Raw genomic sequence first — 20,667 nt, 5'->3', positions numbered from 1 at the left:
TAGACAAATTCAGGGTCAGGGCATCCACCCAGCATGAAGCATTACTTGGTCACCATCTAGACCATATGCTGGATCTTCCAGATGCAGAGAGCCAGCCTGTTATAATTACCACAAGCTTGTCCAATAGCTTGTCCGCTTGTGCATGGACTATAAATGGCAACTCTAGGCAAGGGGACACATCAGGCTGCTCTGACCCAATGAATCTTAAAATCCTTTGGATATCATGCTATGATTCAATTTTATGTCTTCAGATCATTAGTTCCAGCCTCTGAAATATTTAGCCAGTAATATAAATACTTCCAGTAATATAACTCTGTTGTATCTATAGAATCTAGCCATTATTCGAGAAGGTCAATATTGCACACCCTCAAATGAAGATATATAGTTTGGAGTCCAGAACAGAACACAACCCCGTAGGCATGATCCAGCTGGTGCTTTCTGTACTTGAGGCATAGCTTCTTCACCTTAGTAATTTGGTCCTCTAGATCTAAAGTAAAGGATTTACAAATCTCCCCTGTAAATACCTCTGAGTTAGGTGTGGGTTAAGTGGTGTAACTGCAGCATAAGTCATGACATGTAGGTCCTTCTCCAACTTGCCGTACTGACTGACTTTACTTTGGCAGGATAGTTTGGAGCTGCCTGTAGGAAGCATGATAATGAAAGGACAACTTTTTAATGCAAATTCAGATGATTTTTGGGTAAAAAGTATTTTACACCGAGTGGCATCAAATCTGTTATAAGCAGTTCTTTCATGATACAGCATGATGGACATTCTTTCAGCTTTTGGCAAATAGCCATTAGCTTTCCTGAGTCTGCCATCCAGTAATGAATCAGCTGTCAGTCATCTGAACTTGGTTGATCCCAGACAAGAAAAGTTTAAAATGTACAGCAGATTTCAGGAGCTTGAATTCTCACTCAGAAGAACAATTCTGACAGTAGAACGTATGTCAGGAAATACTCTAGTATATGAGTGCAGGTTAACATAAAATGATTTGCATCCAGCGAACTGTGGTTGGTAACAGGGGTCAACCTCACCTAGTTATGCTCCGACAGTACAGCTTGTTGAAAAAAGATAAATTGGAAACTGTAGCTATAGTATGAGAGATTAATTTTCAACTATACTTCAAAGAAGTAGACCATGTATTGACTCTGAGGTGTGCACGCAATTTCATGATGTGGCAGTGGTTGCATCTAATATCAGTCCTACTAAACTACTTAAAGGATGTTACTAAACGTGGCTTTTGGCTGTGATTCTACTGGAAATGAAATTCTACATCCAGCTTAAAAAGACATTCATCTTTGTGAGGCTTATTTACTCAGCAATGCAAGAAAGAATATACCAAGTTTTGGAAAATGTGCAAAAAGTATTTCACATTCCACTGAGAAATGTCCAAAATTGTATTTAATCTAATCATATTACAGTTTAAAGTTCAAAAACTTTAAGCAATATGTTTTATTTAATATGGAAGGTGTGTTGACTGTAGTGGATCTATATACGTGAACATGCAGAAGCACATTTTATGCAGACATTTTTAAGCAGTCTCCACACATTTCACATGATCCCCTCATTCAGCACTTCACACTTCCAATGGTTTCTGATCACTGCCGTGTAGTGAAATTTATTGTTTTGTAGTGGCATTATAATGCAAGGCATAAAACATACAATAAGTTACAAAATTCACTACTTAACAAGTTACAAATTCACTTAGTCATGATGACACTAAACAGCTTGCATCTTCGGAAGCAGCTCCATCTTTAATATCTCTATATTTCCCTTTCAGTGTTCTTTTGAAGACCCTGATCTGGAGTTACATGCTGACTTTAGTTCTTTGCGGGAATGGGACCCGCTCTCGGAGTTTCACGACTGGCTGCCAAGGATGTGGCCTAAGAGCTTAGCTCGCCTTTGGGGGTCCGCAATCTCATGGCTCAGGAGATGGGTGGATCAAAGGTCGATGTCCTACCAGAAGATCGGTGTGTCATGGGTGTCGAAAGATCTATGGTTGTGTGCCCAGAGACCTGAGATCTTTGGGCACAGAGCTTGGAAAAAGCGCCATGCGGGACATTTAACATTGTAAGCCAATGAGTTGTTTGTTATGTCTCCCCTCTCGCAGTGAAACAGTGACACCTCTTTCTCCCTTATTAGAGAGAGAGAGCCTGTGGTATGTCAAATACTGGGTGAATGAGTAGTCTTTAGGTTACTGCAAGTCTGTGTCTTTGCTGTTGCATTGCTGCATGCTTAAGTGCTTGGTGGTGGGTGCTGATGCTTTTTTGCTGGTGGGGGCAGGGGGATCATTGTTTGCTACCACTTGTGTGGGAGGGGGAGCTGGGGGGGTTCTTTAGTGTTCTAACATTTAACTGTCATTCACTCTTTGAGTCACTCCCCTGTTTTCATGGATGGTTGCGAAGAAAAAGTATTTCAGGATATATATTGTATCCATTTGTCTGACATTAAATGTACCTTTGAAACCTTGGAATAAAGAAATGAGCAGTACAAAAGAAGAACAGCGAAGTAGTGTGCTTGGGTTTATGGACTATTTAGAAACTGATGGTAGAGGAGAAGAAAAAGTTCAAAGTAAAACTTACTATCAGAGTACATACATGTCACCGCATACAACCCTGAGATTCTTTATCTGTGGGCATACTTAGCAAATCTATAGAATAGTAACTGTAAATAGGATCAATGGACAACAAACTGTGCAAATACAGATATAAATAAATAGCACTATATAACGAGCATGAAAAAAAACAAGATGAAAGAGTACTTAAGTGAGTGTAGTTATCTCCTTGTTCAAGAGCCTGATGGTTGAGGGTGGTAACTGTTCTTGAGACACTTACACCTTCTAACCGATGGCAGTAGTGAGAAAAGAGTATGGTCTGTGTGGTGAGGATCTTTAATGATGGATGCTGCTTTTCTACAACAACGTTTCTTGTAGATGTGCTTGATAGTTGGGAGGGTATTACCCATGATGTAGTGGGCTGAATCCACAACCTTTAGTCGGATTTTCTGCTCAAAGGCATTGGTGTTCCTATATCAGGCTGCAATGTAGCCAGTCAGCACACTTTCGATCACAAATCTATAGAAGTCTGCCAAGGTTATTGATGACATGCTGAATCTACTCAAACTCCTGAGAAAGGGGAGGCACTGTCGTGCTTTCTTCACAATTATATTTATATGATGGGTCCAGGGCAGGACCTCTGAGATAGTGACACCCAAGAAATTGAAGTTACTGGCCCTCACCACCTCTGATCCTCCAGTGATTACTGGCTCATGGACCTCTAGTTTCCCTCTCCTGGTCTACAATGAGTTCCTTGGTCTTGCTGACATTGAGTGAGAGGTTATTGTTATTACACCACTCAGCCAAATTTTAAGTCTCTCTCCTGAACGCTGATTCATCACCACCTTTGATACAGCTCACAACAGTGGTGTCATTAGCAAATTGTGTATGACGTTGGAGCTGTACTTAGCCACCTAATCATAGGTGCAAAGCAAGTAGAGCAGGGGGTTAAGTACACGTTCCTGCAGTGCTCCTGTACTGATGGAGATTGTGGAGATGTTTTTGCCAAACCAAACCGACTAAGGTCTACGAGTGTACAAGGTCTACAAGAGTCAACAAACTCATTCGTAAGGCCAGTGATGTTGTGGGGGTGGAACTGGACTCTCTGACGATGATGTCTGAAAAGAGGATGCTGTCCAAGTTGCATGCCATCTTGGACAATGACTCCCATCCACTCCATAATGTACTGGTTAGGCACAGGAGTACATTCAGCCAGAGACTCATTCCACCGAGATGTAACACTGAGCGTCATAGGAAGTCATTCCTGCCTGTGACCATCAAACTTTACAACTCCTCCCTCGGAGTGTCAGACACCCTGAGCCAATAGGCTGGTCCTGGATTTATTTCCACTTGGCATGATTAACTTATTATTATTTAATTATTTATGGTTTTATATTGCTATATTTCTTCACTATTCTTGGTTGGTGCAGCTGTAACGAAACCCAATTTCCCTCGGGATCAATAAAGTATGTCTGTCTGCCTGTGAGGAAACCCAGGATCCAATTGCAAAAGGGGGTATTGAGGTCCAGGTCTTTGAGTTTAATGATTAGCTTTAAGGGGTTGATAGTGTTAAATGCTGAGCTGTAATTGACAAAAACATCCTGATGTATGCATCTTTGCTGTCCAGATGTTCCAGGGTTATGTGAAGAGCCAATGAGATAGCATCTACCTGTTGCTTCAGTAGGCATATTGGAGTGGATCCAAGTTACCAGTAAAACAGGAGCTGATATGCTTCAACACCAACATCACAAAACAAATCATCACTCTGGATGCAAATGCCACTGGGCAATATTCATTTAGACAGGTTACCATGCTCTTCTTGGGCACCAGTACGATTGAAGCCTGTTTGAAGCAGGTGGGTACCACACACTGCCAGAGCAAGAGGTTGAAGATATCCATGAATGTATCAGCCGAGAACACCAGAAGTAGCTGTTCTTAAAATATCGGTCTGAGTCTTCAGGCTCCTACACCTCCTCCCCAGTGGTAGCAATGAGAAGAGGGCATGACCTGTATGATGAAGGACCAAAATGATGGCTGCTGCCTTCTTCAGGCACCACCATTTGAAGATGTCCTTGATGGTGGGGAGTGGCATACCCATGATGGAGCTTACTGAGTCTATAACTCTCTGCAGTCTCTTGCAATCCTATTCATTGGAGTCTCCATATCAGGCAGTGATGCAGCCAGTCAGAATGCTCTTCATCCGTAAAAACTTGCTAGAGCATTTGGCGGCATACCAAATCCTTTCAAACTCCCAATGGACTTTAGCCACTGGAGTGCCTTCTTCATGATTGCATTGATACAATGGGTCCAGAACAGATTCTCTGAGATGTTGATTGCCATGAATGTGAAATTGCTCACTCTTTCCACTGCTGGACCATCATTGAAGACTGGTTTGTGTTCTCCTGACTTCACCTTCCTTAAGTCCACATTCACTTTCTTGGTCTTACTGCCGTTGTGTGCAAGGTTATTGTTGCAACACCACTCAACCAGTCGATCTATTTCACTCATATATGTCATCTAAATGCCATATGATATTCTGCCAACAACTGTGGTGTCATTGGTGAATTTATAGATAGTATTTGAGCTATGTCTATCCACACAGACATGGGTGTAGAGAGAATATTGCCTGTGTTAATTCTCAGCAAGAACAAGATGTTATCACTAATCTGCACTGACTGAGGTCTCCAGATGAGGAAGTGAAGGATCCATTTGCAGAGGGAAGTTACCTAAATAGGTGTAACACCCTGGGAAAGGTTTCACTGCTAACACAATGGTCTTTCTGTAGAAGCAGTGTTTGGGTTATGGTTAGAGATAATGGGTACTTTGGAATGCGAGCTGTCCAATGAAGGGAGTGTATTTTTCGTGTTGTCTGCCTGACACCGATGTGAGATGGGTCTTTTGCTTGGTGGGAGATGAAAGGAGAAGACCCCGCAGGGAGAGAAGTGGTCATAGGACTCAACCCGGAGCAGGGCCATGGTTTGATGGAGCTCGAGGAAATTGAAGGAGGATCAGCAAAGGGGACACCATGAGCTCCAACTTGTGCATGTTAGACTGTTTCATTAAAATAGGACCTTTACTTTTTCTTTACTAACTCTTCAGTCAAATTAAGAATTATAAAGCTAAATCAGTTAATTTTATGCAGTGTACTGTCTGTTATTTCATGGTCCTTATTTGTAACAGAGTAACCTATTACACAGCATCCACACAAATGGGAGGTCTTGTGTGGGTGGGGGGGCTTGTGCTTTAATCTCCCATGTTTAGTGGGGCCGAAGATTGTCCTCCCTAGACTTACACAGCCAAAGGAACCTGAGAGTTTCAATTGTGGGGGTTTCGTCCAGGATCGATTTTGTTGGATGCTGTGTGAGTGCCCTGAGCATTGATCCAGAGATCTTGTGTTTAAATCTGTTGTCCAGTAAAGTGATTACAATATTTAGTTATGAATGCTGCCAGGGTTGAACACTGATGCAAATCTATGGTAACAAATGCATGTGTGTTGAGTGGGGTAGACATTCGTATCCCTGATGAATTGGTAATTTGAATTTTAAGTTCTGTTCAAGCTATGGGAAAAGTTACAATTTTACAATAAAATGGCAGGCAAAGACTTTGTTTTAGTCCAGACTAGCACTGACACAATGGCAGTGGAACTGCCTGGTACTATTGGAGCCCCGGGAGAAGAGGGCCATGTGCTGTCCATGGTTTCTGGGAGGAGGAGAGTGTAGGGGAGCTAGGCAATCCCAAGCCGAGTCTCCCGTAGCTGGGGACGGAGACTTCAATTCAGGGTGCTCGTGTTTCTGTGGAGTGAGGGGAAGGAGTGGTCTGATGTAGAAGGTCTAAGGAGTCCTCCAGCTCGGGCTAAGCATTCTGAGTTGGTAGCGGCCCTTACCTCCCTGGCAAATAAATGGCAAAGTGCCCAGGTTTGAAGTCCCAGTTTTCATAGGCACCGCCTGTTCTCAGGAATGAAGCCCACCCCTAAAGGGGAAGAGGAGTATGAGACTTGAGTGGAGCAGACCTCTCAGTTGTTAGATGAGTGGTATTGCTCTAATGACGTAAAACGACAGCGAGTGATTGAGCGTTTGAGAGGCTGGGCTGCTGACATAGTGAGAGCCGTAAAGGCACAGAACCCCTTTTCCCCTCCTGTAGCTTACATTCAAGCACTGGAAAAGGTGTTGGTGTGACGGGAAGCTCAATGGAGCTTGTGGTGGGGTTTCAGAACATGTGTCAGGAGGAGGGGGAGGAGCTTTCTGCCTACATTTTTTGGCTGGAGATGCAGCTAAATTGTTTGCGGCGTAGAGGGGCCATTCAGGTGGCTGAGATGGATCAGTTAAGAATGGACCAAATAGCGAAAGGCACCCGGACCCAGAACCTGATCGCTTGTGTCTCTGACTGTCCTGCATTCTGGCAGAGAGCTATGGACCAGGTGCTGCAAGGTTGTCCAGGCACTCTGTGTTACCTGGATGATATCATTGTTACTGATGAGAATGACAAGGAACTCTCCAATATCCCAGGATAATGTTAAAAAGATTAAGAAGATTACCGTTTCAGATGCAACAAGTGTTAACTCTTTAAAACATTCATCACTTACTGTGGTCACACCATTGACACACAAGTTTATACAAGTGTTCAGAGAAAATTCAAGCAGTGTTGGATATCCCAATGCCAAAGGACATGTAATAATTATGGTACTTTTTAGGATATGTCAATTACTGTAACAGGTTCCTGCCAAACCTGGCTAAGGTGCTGCATCCTTTGAACACGTTGCTATAGATCAGGAAGAAATGGCAATGGGCAATGCAATGTGAGATGGCATTCCAAAATACAAAGTGTCTGATGATGTCAGACACTGTATTCACGTATTATGATCCACATTGTCCAATGACACTTGCCTGCGATGCCTCGACATATGGTCTGGGTACAGTCATGTCACCTGTTTTGAGTAAATGTCCCATAGCCTTTGCATCATGTTCTCTTTCCACTGCAGAGAAAAATTCCTGTGTGTGTGTGTGTGTGTGTGTGTGTGTGTGTGTGTGTGTGTGTGTGTGTGTGTGTGTGTGTGTGTGTGTGTGTGTGTGTGTGTGTGTGTGTGTGTGTGTGTGTGTGAGTGAGTGAGTGAGTGAGTGAGTGAGTGAGTGAGAGAGAGAGACTGACTGGTTCGGAGTGTAAAATATTTCAACTAATACTTGTATAGGACAGAATTTACACTCATTACTGATCATCAACCAGTAGTGTCAATTTTCAATCCACCGACGGGTGTTCCAATAACAGATGCAGGCACAATTACAAGATCAAATTCAGGAGTAGAACTCATCATGGAAATGCTGACGGTTCACCCTTGTTAAAGAAACTACATGAAAAAGTGAAAATTTAGAAAGGAGGACAAGCTTCTTGACATATTTTACCTAATTCAAACTTTTTGTTTACCTATTATGGCAGAGGTGATCCAACGGAAAAGCTATAAAGACCCCACTGTGTCAGGTTTTCTTGGCAACCCTAAATAGCTGGAGAAGTCTACAGAAATCCCAGTTCTCTATTCTTACCCACACAGGGATGTACTTACCTCTAGCAGTGGTTGCCTTACGTGGGATTGAGAGTTGTTATACCATCCAAACTGAGAGCTAAAGTGTTGGAGGAGCTCCATGCTAGTCACCTAGGTGTAGTAAGAACGAAAGTGTTCAATCAAAGCTCTGTCTGGTGTCCTGAGATAGATCAGCAGATCGAATATCTTGCCATGCACCTTTTGGGATGCCAACACATCCAGAAGATGCCAAGAGCTGTGCCTCTCCATCCTTGGGGATTGTCTACATTGCCTGGCAGATGAATCATATGGATTTTTCCAGATCATTGATGAGCGTGAATTTCTTAGTAATAGTGGATGCAACTACAAAGCAGCCAGAAGTGTTCCCAATGGCCTGAACTACAATCTTGCACAATGTTGATGTGTTGAGAAACTTCTTCTCTAAGGACTGGTGCTTCAGAATTCTTAGTCAGTGACAATGGTCCATATTTTGTTTCCAGTTACAGTCATTCCTGAAAATGAATGGAATAAGACATGTGACATCTGCACCATACTACCCAGCTAAAAATGGCTTGGTGGGAAGATTTGTCCAGATTCTAAATAATGCATTGCGAACAACATCATCAGAATACGCCACACCAACATTGAATCAGAAGTTATCCGGTTTCCTCCTTGCATATTACAATGCAGCACATTCCACAACAAACAACTCACCATCTATGCTGTTCCTCAGTCATCCCTTGTGCTCAGGCTTGGATTGAGAAAGTAAGGAGGCATGGGATCCAAGGGGATCTTGCTTTGTGTTTCTAAAATTGGCTTGGCAACAGCAGGCAAAAAGTGGTTGTAGACGGGTCATATTCTGCACGGAGATCGGTGACCAGTGGTGTGCCTCAAAGATCTGTTCTGGGAACCCTTCTCTTTGTGATTTTTATAAATGACCTGGATGAGGAAGGGGAGGGATGGGTTAGGAAATTTGTTGATGACACAAAGGTTGGAGGTGCAGTGGATAGTGTGGAGGGCTGTCAGAAGTTACAGCGGTACATTGATAGGATGCAAAACTGGGCTGAGAAGTGGCAAATGAAGTTCAACCCAGATAAGTCTGAAGTGGTTCATTTTCATAGGCCAAACATGATAACAGAATATAGTATTAATAGTAACACTCTTGGCAGTGTGGCGGCTCAGAGGGATCTTGGGGTCTGAGTCTATAGGATACTCAAAGCTGCTGCGCAGGTTGACTCTGTGGTTACAGTGCATTTGCCTTCATCAACAAAGGGTCTGAGTTCAAGAGCCGAGAGGTAATGTTACACCTGTATAGGACCCTGGTCAGACCCCACTTGGAGTACTGTGCTAGTTCTGGTCACCTCACTACAGGAAGGATGTGGAAACTGTAGAAAGGGTGCAGAGGAGATTTATGAGGATGTTGCCTGGATTGGGGAGTATGCCTTATGAGAATAGGTTGTATGAATTTGGCCTTTTCTCCTTGGAGCGACGGAGGATGAGAGGTGACCCAATAAAGGTATACAAGATGAGGAAAGGCATTGATCATGTGGATAGTCAGAGGCTTTTTCCCCAGGGCTGAAATGGCTAACACGAGAGGGCATGAGAGGTGCTTGGAAGTAGGTACAGAGGGGATGTCAGGTGTAAGTTTTTTTTTATTATGCAGAGAGTGGTGAGTGCATAGAATGGGCGACTGCCGGCGACTGTGGTGGAGGCTTCTGAATAGGTACATGTAGCTTAGAAAAACAGAGAGCTATGGGTAACCCCAGGTAATTTCTGAAGTATGTATGTGTTCGGCGCAGCACTGTAGGCCAAAGGGCCTGTATTGTGCTGTAGGTTTTCTATTTTTCTATCCCACTGTGGTCCAAAGAGTTCATGGTAGGATGTGAACAATTGCAATAAGCAGTTGTAGATCATCTGTATCTGAACTGCTTTCAGTTTTCTTCAGTCAATATCAACTTTATTCCCACAGTTTAATTTTGCTTTCCTGCATGTTTCCATGCCAACAATTAATGTGGATGGTTAACAACATTATAGACAGGGTCCAGGAATTAAGAAGGTTCATATTTCCTACTCTTTGAAGCAGATAGAATAAGTTCATAAATCTATGTATAAAGTCATCTGGATCCATGTAGTGCTGACTTAGAGTACAATAACAAGGAATTTGCACAAAACCATTACAGGTCATTGACTGGGCCTCAGCTGGAATAATGTGTAAGTTCCATAACCACATTTTCTCATCCTTGAAGAATCTTCATTGCAAAAATGTGGCCTGCATGAAATCAAAAATAAGGGAAAAAAAAAAACAAATCTCAAGAAGGCAGAAATTAGATTTGGTTGATTGGACGAAAAGTAAAATCTGTTGCTGCATATAAAGAGGAGCAATTTTAACCCAAGCTACTGACAGACTAGCTGATGTCAGCTTAATGCTGCAGATTCTACACCAATTTAATTTCACCCTGTAGTGATGTTACTATGTTTCCCACCCAATATATTAAGACAAAATAATAAACAAATGGTTCTGCAAAGCTTTGAATTCTTTCTGTTTAACCATCTCCTCATTCCGACACCTACCTCTCTCGAGGCACTCAATGACTTATATCAACATGACTACCAGTAAGTGGAAATGGGACAGCGTGGTAGGAAAGTGAATAGTGGGGTTCCTTTCACCATTGGAAATTATGAGAGAAATGTGGTGAAAAGTCAGAGCTGATTCAGCTTAAAGGACCAGCCTGAACTCATAGCCTTCATCATGCCCTTCTCTTCAACCAGATTATTCAGATTTTCAGCAGAAAAATTACACTGCAAAATTGAAAACAATTCAACAGCAGCTTTAAGCAAAGCATAATAATCAGAAGAATGATCTGGTGGCAGCATGCCACTCATTTTAACATGAACTATCGGCTGCTGTCCTTTACAAAGTGCTGATTCTAATGCTTCTCCATCCACTAAACCTGGAAACACAGTGAGACTATAAGATTGCTTGTGAAGTTAACTAATAGCAAACCTAAATTAAAAAGAATTAGCATAGCATTCCTCATCCAAACTGCATGGTAAAGCAACTGCTCAAAAACTAATGACATTCTATCAGCTGATGGATTGCTTGTCTCCTCTGCCTATTTTTCCCCTTGGTCACTGTCAGACAGTGTCTTTCCTTTCTCTTTCAGAGTTTCCCCAAGGAATTGTTCAGCACATTTTTGGAAGAAATCTAACAGCAGAATGGCAGTTTTTGGTCAATAGACATTATTTTCCAGCAACGTTTCACAAGATCATCAAGTTCTGGTGTGAAATAGCAGAAAGCAGAAGTTGAGGCATAACAATGGGAAGATAAGGTCAGGGGTTTGCTACGGGTTTCTAATGTTGGCACAATCAGCATTACTGTGCTTTCATTTGAGAAAGGATTTATCAGGCTGTAGCACAATTAAATAGTAATTTTCTTTTGTTAGAACTGTCAATTAAACAGGCAAAGGCCAGCCTTCAGAGGTTAGCTGTCAAATTGTTTTGACATTGATATCTATTAAAATTTAAACAGATTTAACCTATACAAAGAGTTAGAGCTGTAACCTACTGACCACACTGAATAAACCTTAGATTTCTTTTTGACTCCGCACATAGCTGCATTTGGGTAATTTAGAGATAGTTTATTTCAACATTAAAGTTAAATTTTTCTGAGGTGCAAGCGCATTTTAATTTTAAACATCATTATAAAAGATGAGATATTTCATTGTCTGCCTTATTTACATCTTTCCTGACTTCCATATATTTAAGTAAATGGGAATGAAATCATGATCTCCATGCTTATTTTCTCCATTCTGTGCTTCACGTTGGGCTGCTTAACCCTTCTCATGGGAGCCTCCTTTCTATGCATCCATAAAGAGGCTGCTTTACATGCCCACCTATCATTGCGCAAGTGGCTACTCTCCTTCTGAAACAAATGTAAAATAAAAAGCAGTGTCAGTGGGATAGCTTCATATTTCCCCTTACTTCAATTAAATGCTTTCCTAACTTGTCTGTTCCTATCCCTCTCTAATGCTATGGTAAAGGAGATAGAATTGTGATCACTGTCTCCAAAATACTCCCCCACTGAGAGACCCGACACCTGACCAGGTTCATTTCCCAATACCAGATCAAGTACAGCCTCTCCTCTTGCAGGCTTATCTATATACTATGTCGAGAAACCTTCCTGAACACACCTAACAAACTCCAACCCAGCTAAACCCCTCACTCCAGGGAGATGCCAATCAATATTTGAGAAATTAAAATTTCCCACCATGACAACTCTGTTATTATTGCATCTTTCCAGATTCTGTCTTCCTATCTGCTCCTTGATGTCCCTGTTACTATTGGGTGGTCTATAAAAAAATACCCAGTAGAGTTATTGACCCCTTCCTGCTCCTAACTTCCACCCACAGAGACTCAGTGGACAAACCCTCCATGACTTCCTCCTTTTTTGCACTATCTCTGATCAGTAGTGCCACACCCTCACCTCTTTTGCCTCCCTCCCTATCCTTTCTGAAACATTGAAAGCCTGGCACTCTAAGTAGCCATTCCTGCCCCTGAGCCATCCAAGTCTCTGTAATGGCCACGGCATCATAGCTTCAAGTACTCATCCATGCTCTAAGCTCACCTGCTTTGTTCATGATACTCCTTGCATTAAAATAGACACATTTCAAACCATCAGTCTGAGCGTATCCCCCTCTATCACCTGCCTATCCACCCTCTCACACTGTCTACAAGCTTCCTCCATTTCTTCAGTTCAGTTCCCACCCCCCAGCAATTCTAGTTTAAACTCTCCCCAACATCCTTAGCAAACCTCCCTGCCAGCATATTGTTCTCCCTAGAATTCAAGTGCACCTCATCCTTTTTATACAGGTCTCCCCTACCCCTAAAGAGGTCCCAATGATCCAGAAATATGAATTCCTGCACCCTGCTCAAATCCCTCAACCATGCATTTATCCTCCACCTCACTCTATTCCTGTACTCACTGCCACGTGGCACAAGCAATAATCTCGGGATTACTACCTTTGAGGTCCTGCTTCTCAACTTCCTTCCTAACTCCCTGTAGTCTGTTTTAAGGACCTCCTCCCTTCTGCTACCTATGTCGTTAGTACCAATATGTACCATGACCTCTGGCAGTTCACCTTCCCACTTCAGGATTCATGGACGCGATCAGAAACATCCCGGACCCTGGCACCTGGGAGGCAAACTACCATCCATGTTTCTTTCCTGTGTCCACAAAATCGCCTGTCTGACCCCTTAACTATAGAGTCCTCTATCACTGCTTCCATCCTTTTCCTTTCCCTACCCTTCTGAGCCACAGGGTTAGACTCTGTGCCCGAGGCACAGCCATTATTGCTTCCCTGAGATAAGTACCACCCCCCCCCCAACAATACTCATACAGGAGTACATATTGTTAAGGGGGACAGTCATAGGGGTACTCTCTAATATCTGACTCTTGCCCTTCCCTGTCCTGACTGTTACCCACTTACCTGTCTCCCAAGGCCCCGGTGAGTCTACTTGTTTATAGCTCCTCCCAATCACTTCCTCACTTTCCCTGACCAGATGAAGGTCATCAAGCTGCATCTCAAGTTTCCTAACCCAGTCCCTAAGGAGCTTCAGCTCAACGCATCTGGTGTAGATGTGGCCGTCTGGGAGGCTGAGAGTCTCCCTGCCATCGCATATCTGACACCCAGTACATGGCCTCACAGACATACTTCCTATTCATATTCTTCACAAGTAACTTACCTCGCCTCACATGTTAGTGTGTGGCCAAGTGGCTAAGGTGATGGTCTAGTGATCTGAAGGTCACTAGTTTGAGCCTCAGTGTTGTATCCTTGTGCCAAGCTGTATCAGCCTAGGCCCTTCCCTTGGACAACATCGGTGGCGTGGAGAGGGGAGACTTGCAGCATGGGCAACTGCTGGTCTTCCGTACAACTTTGCCCAGGCTTCAGTCAACATCAAAATCGATGGACAGCCAAAGAAGAAGACCTTGCCTCGAACCGTTGAGCCACAGCCCTCCTACTCTGACTCCCTCTACTCCATCACCCACTCCTCCGATGCCTGCTCTATAAAGGTGTCTTTTTTCAAACCCTTCCTGCCGGTCTAACTCGCTGACGTCCATACGCCTGCGCAGTCGTTCCTCAATCCTCGATGCCAGAAAGCATTAGGCCTTGGCGTTCCAACACACCTGAACATAAATGATTTGTTTTAACTAGAACTTGTTAAGTGACTGGTTGAGTCATTAAGTTTTCCTTGCGTTTTTCATGGCACTTGTTTCATTGAACGCAGGTTCCTCATGCATCCTGTTTTGAGTTTATTATTAAGTTTTGATTTTGATATGCACATGGTTCCCATTTTATATGTACTATTTAAGTTTGTCATGAATAGTGTTCATTGCCGAACAAATATTCTGAATGAACAAACATTCTGTGTACTTGAGCCCTCTTGAGTAAGTACTCTCTGAGTGATTTGCCAGTCCTCTCTTATGTTGTTTGAATAAATCCTCATCATTCCTTTCGACCTCTGAGTCTTGAGTTTACTCCATGTCTGGGTTCATTTGCCTGAAGACCTTGTTACAGCAGAACTCAGCCATCATGGACCAAGCAGAGTTTGATCAATTACGCACAGCATTGACCTGCCAAGGAGAAGCAGTTGGATCGCATGGACACTTATTCCAGGAAATACTAGCATCATTGCAGTAAGGCGCTGAAATTAGTAGGTGAGATTTACATTCTTTGGGGATAGAATATGGTTCTGTGTGTTCACTTGAGTGCTCAGCTACATTTGCCCCGAGCTACTACGAGGGTCTATTAACCTGTGGGCCCCAGACCAGTACAATGGAAATTCCAAAGTCTTTAATCAGTGTTGTCTAGCATTTGAGTTACTATCAGCTAAGTTCCCCTTGGACAGGAGTAAGGTGGTTTACATAATTTCTCTCCTTTCATGGACTATGGCCTTATGGAAGAAGGACTCTCCCTTATGTTCTGATAACAATTTATTTTTAAGAAACATGAGGAGGGTATTATTCCACCCTGCTGAGTGTCCAGAAGCATCCAGCAGATTCCTACATTTATATCAGAGGGATCGATCTGGACCTTGGCGGTAGAGAGTGGGATAGAACATGGAAGCTTTGGCTGCCCTGCTTCAACTGGGATTAAGTGACCAACTCAAGGATGATATAACAAGCAAGAACCCAGTAGAGGATTTGGAGGAGTTTATGGATGCGGCTATTAGAATTGATAATAGTGTGTCCAAAAGAAGGAGGGAGAGGCAGGATGAGTTCACCCAGAAAAGCAGCTCTCAAGATTGCTTCCACGGCCTCCTCTGGTTCCACAATCCAAGTCTCTACCCAGGTCCTCAGTCTTCTCCGGAGGAGCTCAGTTCTCCCCAGGAGAGTGAGAGACACATGTGAAGCAGAGGAGCTGTTTATACTGTGGTAAGGTTAGTCATTTTCAAGTCTCTTGTCCCAAGTTGTTGGGACACTGTCAGGAACATCGAGTGAGGGCAAGAACTGGTGGCCCCTAGTCTCTCTCCCAGTTCAACAAATTACAGAGTGGTGTTACCTTCCCTATTAGCTTAGGGTGAACATCAACACTCCCTTGGGGCATTGGTAGACTTTAGTTCAGTAGGTTTTGGACAGACCAAGTGGATCCAAGTTCCTAAATTGCATCTTGATCAGCCATTCACTGCTTGGACCCAAACAAAATTCTTATTTTTCCATTCCTCTCAAGCTAATGATTGGTATGCATGAAGAAATTACTTGATTCCACATTATTCATTCTCCAGATAATTCCCTAATTCTTAGTTACCCATGGTTACTTTTCCATAATCAGTGTATTAATTGGACTTCTGGCACTGTTTGGGTTTGGTTAACCCTTTGCCAAAATAACTGTCTTTCTAAAGGTTCCGAGAGGGCAGCCCGTGTATCCAAGATGCCAGCCCTTGTTTTGGAGGTGCTAGCCCGAATTTCTGAGATCCCACTGTGAATTATGCTGAGTTGCCTTCAGACTCCTCAGAACTGGACTCTAAATCAATCAAGTTGTCTAAAGTGCCTCCAGAATATTTGGACATGCTGGAAGTACTTAACAAGAAGAGCCTCAACACTCCCTCTGTCTCCTTATTACCTCCTCATTTTGTTGACAGTCAACAAGTTTACACAGTTCAGCAACTGCTAGACTTCTGTTTTGCTCGTGGTAAGGTACAGTACCTTGTGGAATGGGAGGGATATGGCCCGGAGGAGAGATATTGGATTCCCTCTCTTAACATTTTGGATTGCAGTTAATTATGGACTATCCAGATCACCTTGGGCCATCCTATGCTGACCACGGGGGAGGGGGGGGGGCAGAGTGGGGGGGGATTGTCCTGTCATGAGGTCTACAAACCGGTATAGGGCACCAGGGAACATTAGGCCTTGGCATTCTAACACCCTAGTTTGTTTTAACTAGAACTTGTTAAAGTGACTGATTTAATTGTTAAGTTTTCCTTGTGTTTTATCGTGCCACTTGTATTTTGAACATGGCTTCCTCGTGCATCTTGTTTTGAGTTATTGAGTTTTAATATTGATACACATAGATTTCCAATGCTATATGCACGATTAAGTTCGTCACAACTGGCATTCATCGCTGAGTCCTGAATTGGGGTCCCAAGTGAACTAACATTCTGTGTCCTCTAGCCCTCTCCTGCTTTAATTGTTGCCAGAGACTTTAATAGAGCGTAACTGTCTAAAGTTTCTCTGAAATTTTGTCAACGCATCCAGGTGAGCATGTGGAGAGGTAGCACAGTCAACCACTTCCCCATGTTTACAAAGCACTCCTCTGCCTGCCGTTTGGAAAGTCAGATCATTCCTCCATCAGGCGGAAGATGAAACAAGAGGCAGCCTTAGTTAAAACCATTCACTGTTGGTCCGACCAATCAGTCTCCAAGCTACAGGACTGCTTTCATGACGTCAACTGGAACATCTTCTGTGATGAGGATATCTCCAAGTTCATGGATGAGGTCATAAGCTTTATACAGAAGTGCATCGAGGAGGGTGGTGCAGTCAGCCCAGTGCATCTGTAGATGTGAGCATCCTACAAATCAGGACATTTACAGAGGCAGGTACGTAAAAAGGGCTCAAATGATCATTGGGAACCTGAGTCACCCCAATCACAAACTGTTCCAGCTGCTATCATCCAGGAAATGGTGCCGCAGCATAAAAGCCAGGACAGCTTCTTCCACCAGGCCATCAGACTGATTAATTCACACTGATACAATTGTATTTCTATGCTATATTGACTGTCCCTGTTGTACATACTATTTATTACAAATTACTATAAATTGCACATTGCACAGTTAAACGGAGATGTGATGTAAAGATTTTTACTCCTCATGTACGTGAAGGATGCAAGTAATAAAGTCAATTCAATTCATTTGATGGCTCTGGGCCTGTATTCACTAGAATTTAGAAGAATAAGAGGTGACCTAATTGATACCTGTTGAATGGTAAAAGGTCTTAATCGAGTGGATGTGGAGAGAATATTTGCTATGGTGGGAGGATCTAGGACCAGAGGACACAGCCTCTGAATAGAGAGGCATCTTTTTAGAATGGAGATGAAGAGAAATTTCTTTAGGTAGAGAATGTTGAATCTGTGGAATTTGTTGCCACAAGCAGCTGTGGAGCCCAAATCTTTACAAATATTTGAGACAGATCTTGATGGATTCTTGATTGATCAAGATATGAAGGGTTACAGAGTGAAGGCAGAAGATTCGAGTTGAGAGAAATAATTGATCAACCATGGTGAAATGGCGAAGCAGTCTCTATGGGCCAAGTAGCCAAATTCTGCTCCTATATCTTATGGTCTTATGGAAATAGTGATTTAAAACTCTGTGCAAAGGCAAGACATTAGCATAAAAAAAAAGACACAGTTGCAGACAAATCTGTGGCAGTACAAGAGATTCTCCATAGATCCATTGCTGAGCTAAGGTTAGGTTTATGCAAGTTGTTGCAAGATTGGTTGTAGGAAAGTAGTTGTTCCTGAACCTGGTGGAACTCTCCTAAATAAATCATGAAATATCATTTTGAGTGTGGTTTTCAATCTCACTGATCAAGGAAAGTTAACAGTTGTTACACACTAAAGAACAGTTTTTACTGGTACATTCCCCCCTTGAAAGCATGTTTCTTTGTCTTTGATCTGAGATATCTTGTGTCCTTATATACCACAAGCTTCAACAGCTTTGTCCAAAGAGATCAAGGCCATGGTCACTTCCAGATTCCTATCCTGAGGATCATTCCAGGCTACTGCTGCTGATCTCCACCACATCCCACAGTTTACTTTGATGGTCTAGTCCATTGAGCTCCATATGTAACGACAGGAGACATCATTGAGTTCAACTTCAGTCTGCTGAAGCAGGTAAATGCACAGGGATTTGTTTGCGTGCCTGGATTCCCCAACATACTGGCATTTATAGGCTGCCCTTGTGCAGAAGGTGTATTGCAGAGTGCCACCCAGCAACTGGATGTCAAGAGGGCATGGGTGCAGCACTGGACTGTCACTTGGCTGTTCTCCTCCTATCTGCATACAGGCAGAGGCTAAAGAGCAAGGCTCCAGAAATAAGGACAACAAAGAGGTAGTACAGCAGGCAGAGGAATGGCAATGGACTTGTTTCGAGTCTGTGGACTGGGCCATGTTGAAGAACTCAGAGAATCTGAACCATTACACAACAGTTGGCACAGACTTCATAAAAACATTCATAGACAGTGTGTCCCAACAAAACCATTCCTAGTCTCCCCCCAACCAGAAGCCCTGGATGAAACATGAGATCCAGTCTGCTGAAGGCCAGATCAGGCCCAAATAAAATTCAAGTGGCAATTCCTGACCAAACTTGCATCACTGAGGATGCTTGACAGCTATGGCAGGCCTTGAATACTATCACCTCTTACAAAAAGAAACCAAGTAACATAGATGACAACAAGACTTCACTCCCAGTTTGACCATCAAAACATGGAGGCACCTTCACAAACTCTCACAGCCCCAAATGGACCTATGATATCAGTCTCTGAGCCTGACGTGCAAGCAGCTTTCGTGAAGGTGAACAATTCCTTGGTGTTATCATTTTAGAGGAACTGTCCTGGGACCAGCATGTAATTTCCTTTACAAAGAAAGCATGATAACACCTCTACTTACTAAGTTTGCAAAGATTTAGCATATCATCTCAAATGTTGATATATGTGCAGTGGAGAGTACCATATATTGACGAATTGCAACTCGGCCTGGTATGGAAAAATGGAAAAGCCTGCTAAAATAGTGGATACGGCGCAGTCCATCACGGGTAAAACCTGTTCCCCACCATTGAGCACATCTACACAGAGCACTGTCACAGGAAAGCATCAGCCATCCTCAAGGACTTCCACAATCCAGGCCATGCTCTCTTTTCATTCCTGCCATCGGGAAGGAGCTGTAGGTCACATATCACCAGTTTCAGGAACTGTTATTACCTCTTAGCTATCAGGCTCTTGAATCGAAGAGATAACTTCATTCAAGTTCATTCACCCCATCACTGAACTGTCCCCAAACCTATGAACTCACTTTCATGAACTCTTCATCTCATGATCTTGATATTTATTGCTTATTTATTTATTTTCTTTCAGTATTTGGACAGTCTGTTGTCTTTTGCACGTTGATTGTCTGTCCTGTTGGAGTGGTCTTTCACTGATTCCCATATGTTTCTTGTATACTGTGAATGCCTGCAAGAAAATGAACCTCAGGGTTATATATGGTAATGTATATGTGCTTTGATAATAAATTTACTTTGTACTTTGAAGAGCAATTCTGTTGTCCCAACATATGAACCTATCCCTGTGTTGATGTTCTGCACAAACCTGTCCACAAAATAAAAACAACACACACAAAATGCTGGTGGAACGCAGCAGGCCAGGCAGCATCTATCGGGAGAAGCACTGTCGACGGTTCGGGCCGAGACCCTTCGTCAGGACTAACTGAAAGGAAAGATAGTAAGAGATTTGAAAGATCTGAAAAAAGATTTGAGAAATAAAAAAAACTGGCCAGCTATGTAGACAGTGGCAGTTCAAAGCATCATGGGACGAATGTAGGTAGATGCAATTAGTTTTGATAAGCATCTTTGTTGTCATGGATTTGTTAGGCCAAAGGGCCTGTATCTGTGCTGTATGAAATTGTGAATTTATGAATCCCTTAGGCTTAGCCTATTTGTTGCACATTCCCAAACTAGTCACAGAATTGGAGGATCGAGGTATTAAGATTAAATGCTACCCATGGCTGGAAGACTGAAGCTTTTAATATCTGTGTGAATTCCTTTAAGAACTGGCTGCTAAAGCCACACTGCTAAACTAATTTGGATGTGAATTAGGAGCAGGAATTATCAACACAGACTCTCAGACCTGTTTTACTACAGTATCATCAGCTCTGCATTCTTCACTACAAAGGGCCACTTTACTTTTTATGTATTTTTTTATCTCTGTCTTAAAACACTCAACTTCTTTCATCCTTTGAGGGAGAGAGTTTTTAAGATTCATATCACATCAAGAGAAAATAAATCATTTCCTCGCTGTCTTGAAATGATCACCCCTCCTTTTAAAAACAGTGACCA

This window comes from Hemitrygon akajei, chromosome 3, assembly GCF_048418815.1.
Source record: "Hemitrygon akajei chromosome 3, sHemAka1.3, whole genome shotgun sequence".
NCBI classification, from domain to species: Eukaryota; Metazoa; Chordata; class Chondrichthyes; order Myliobatiformes; family Dasyatidae; genus Hemitrygon; species Hemitrygon akajei.
Note: the sequence above shows the minus strand (reverse complement) of the source record.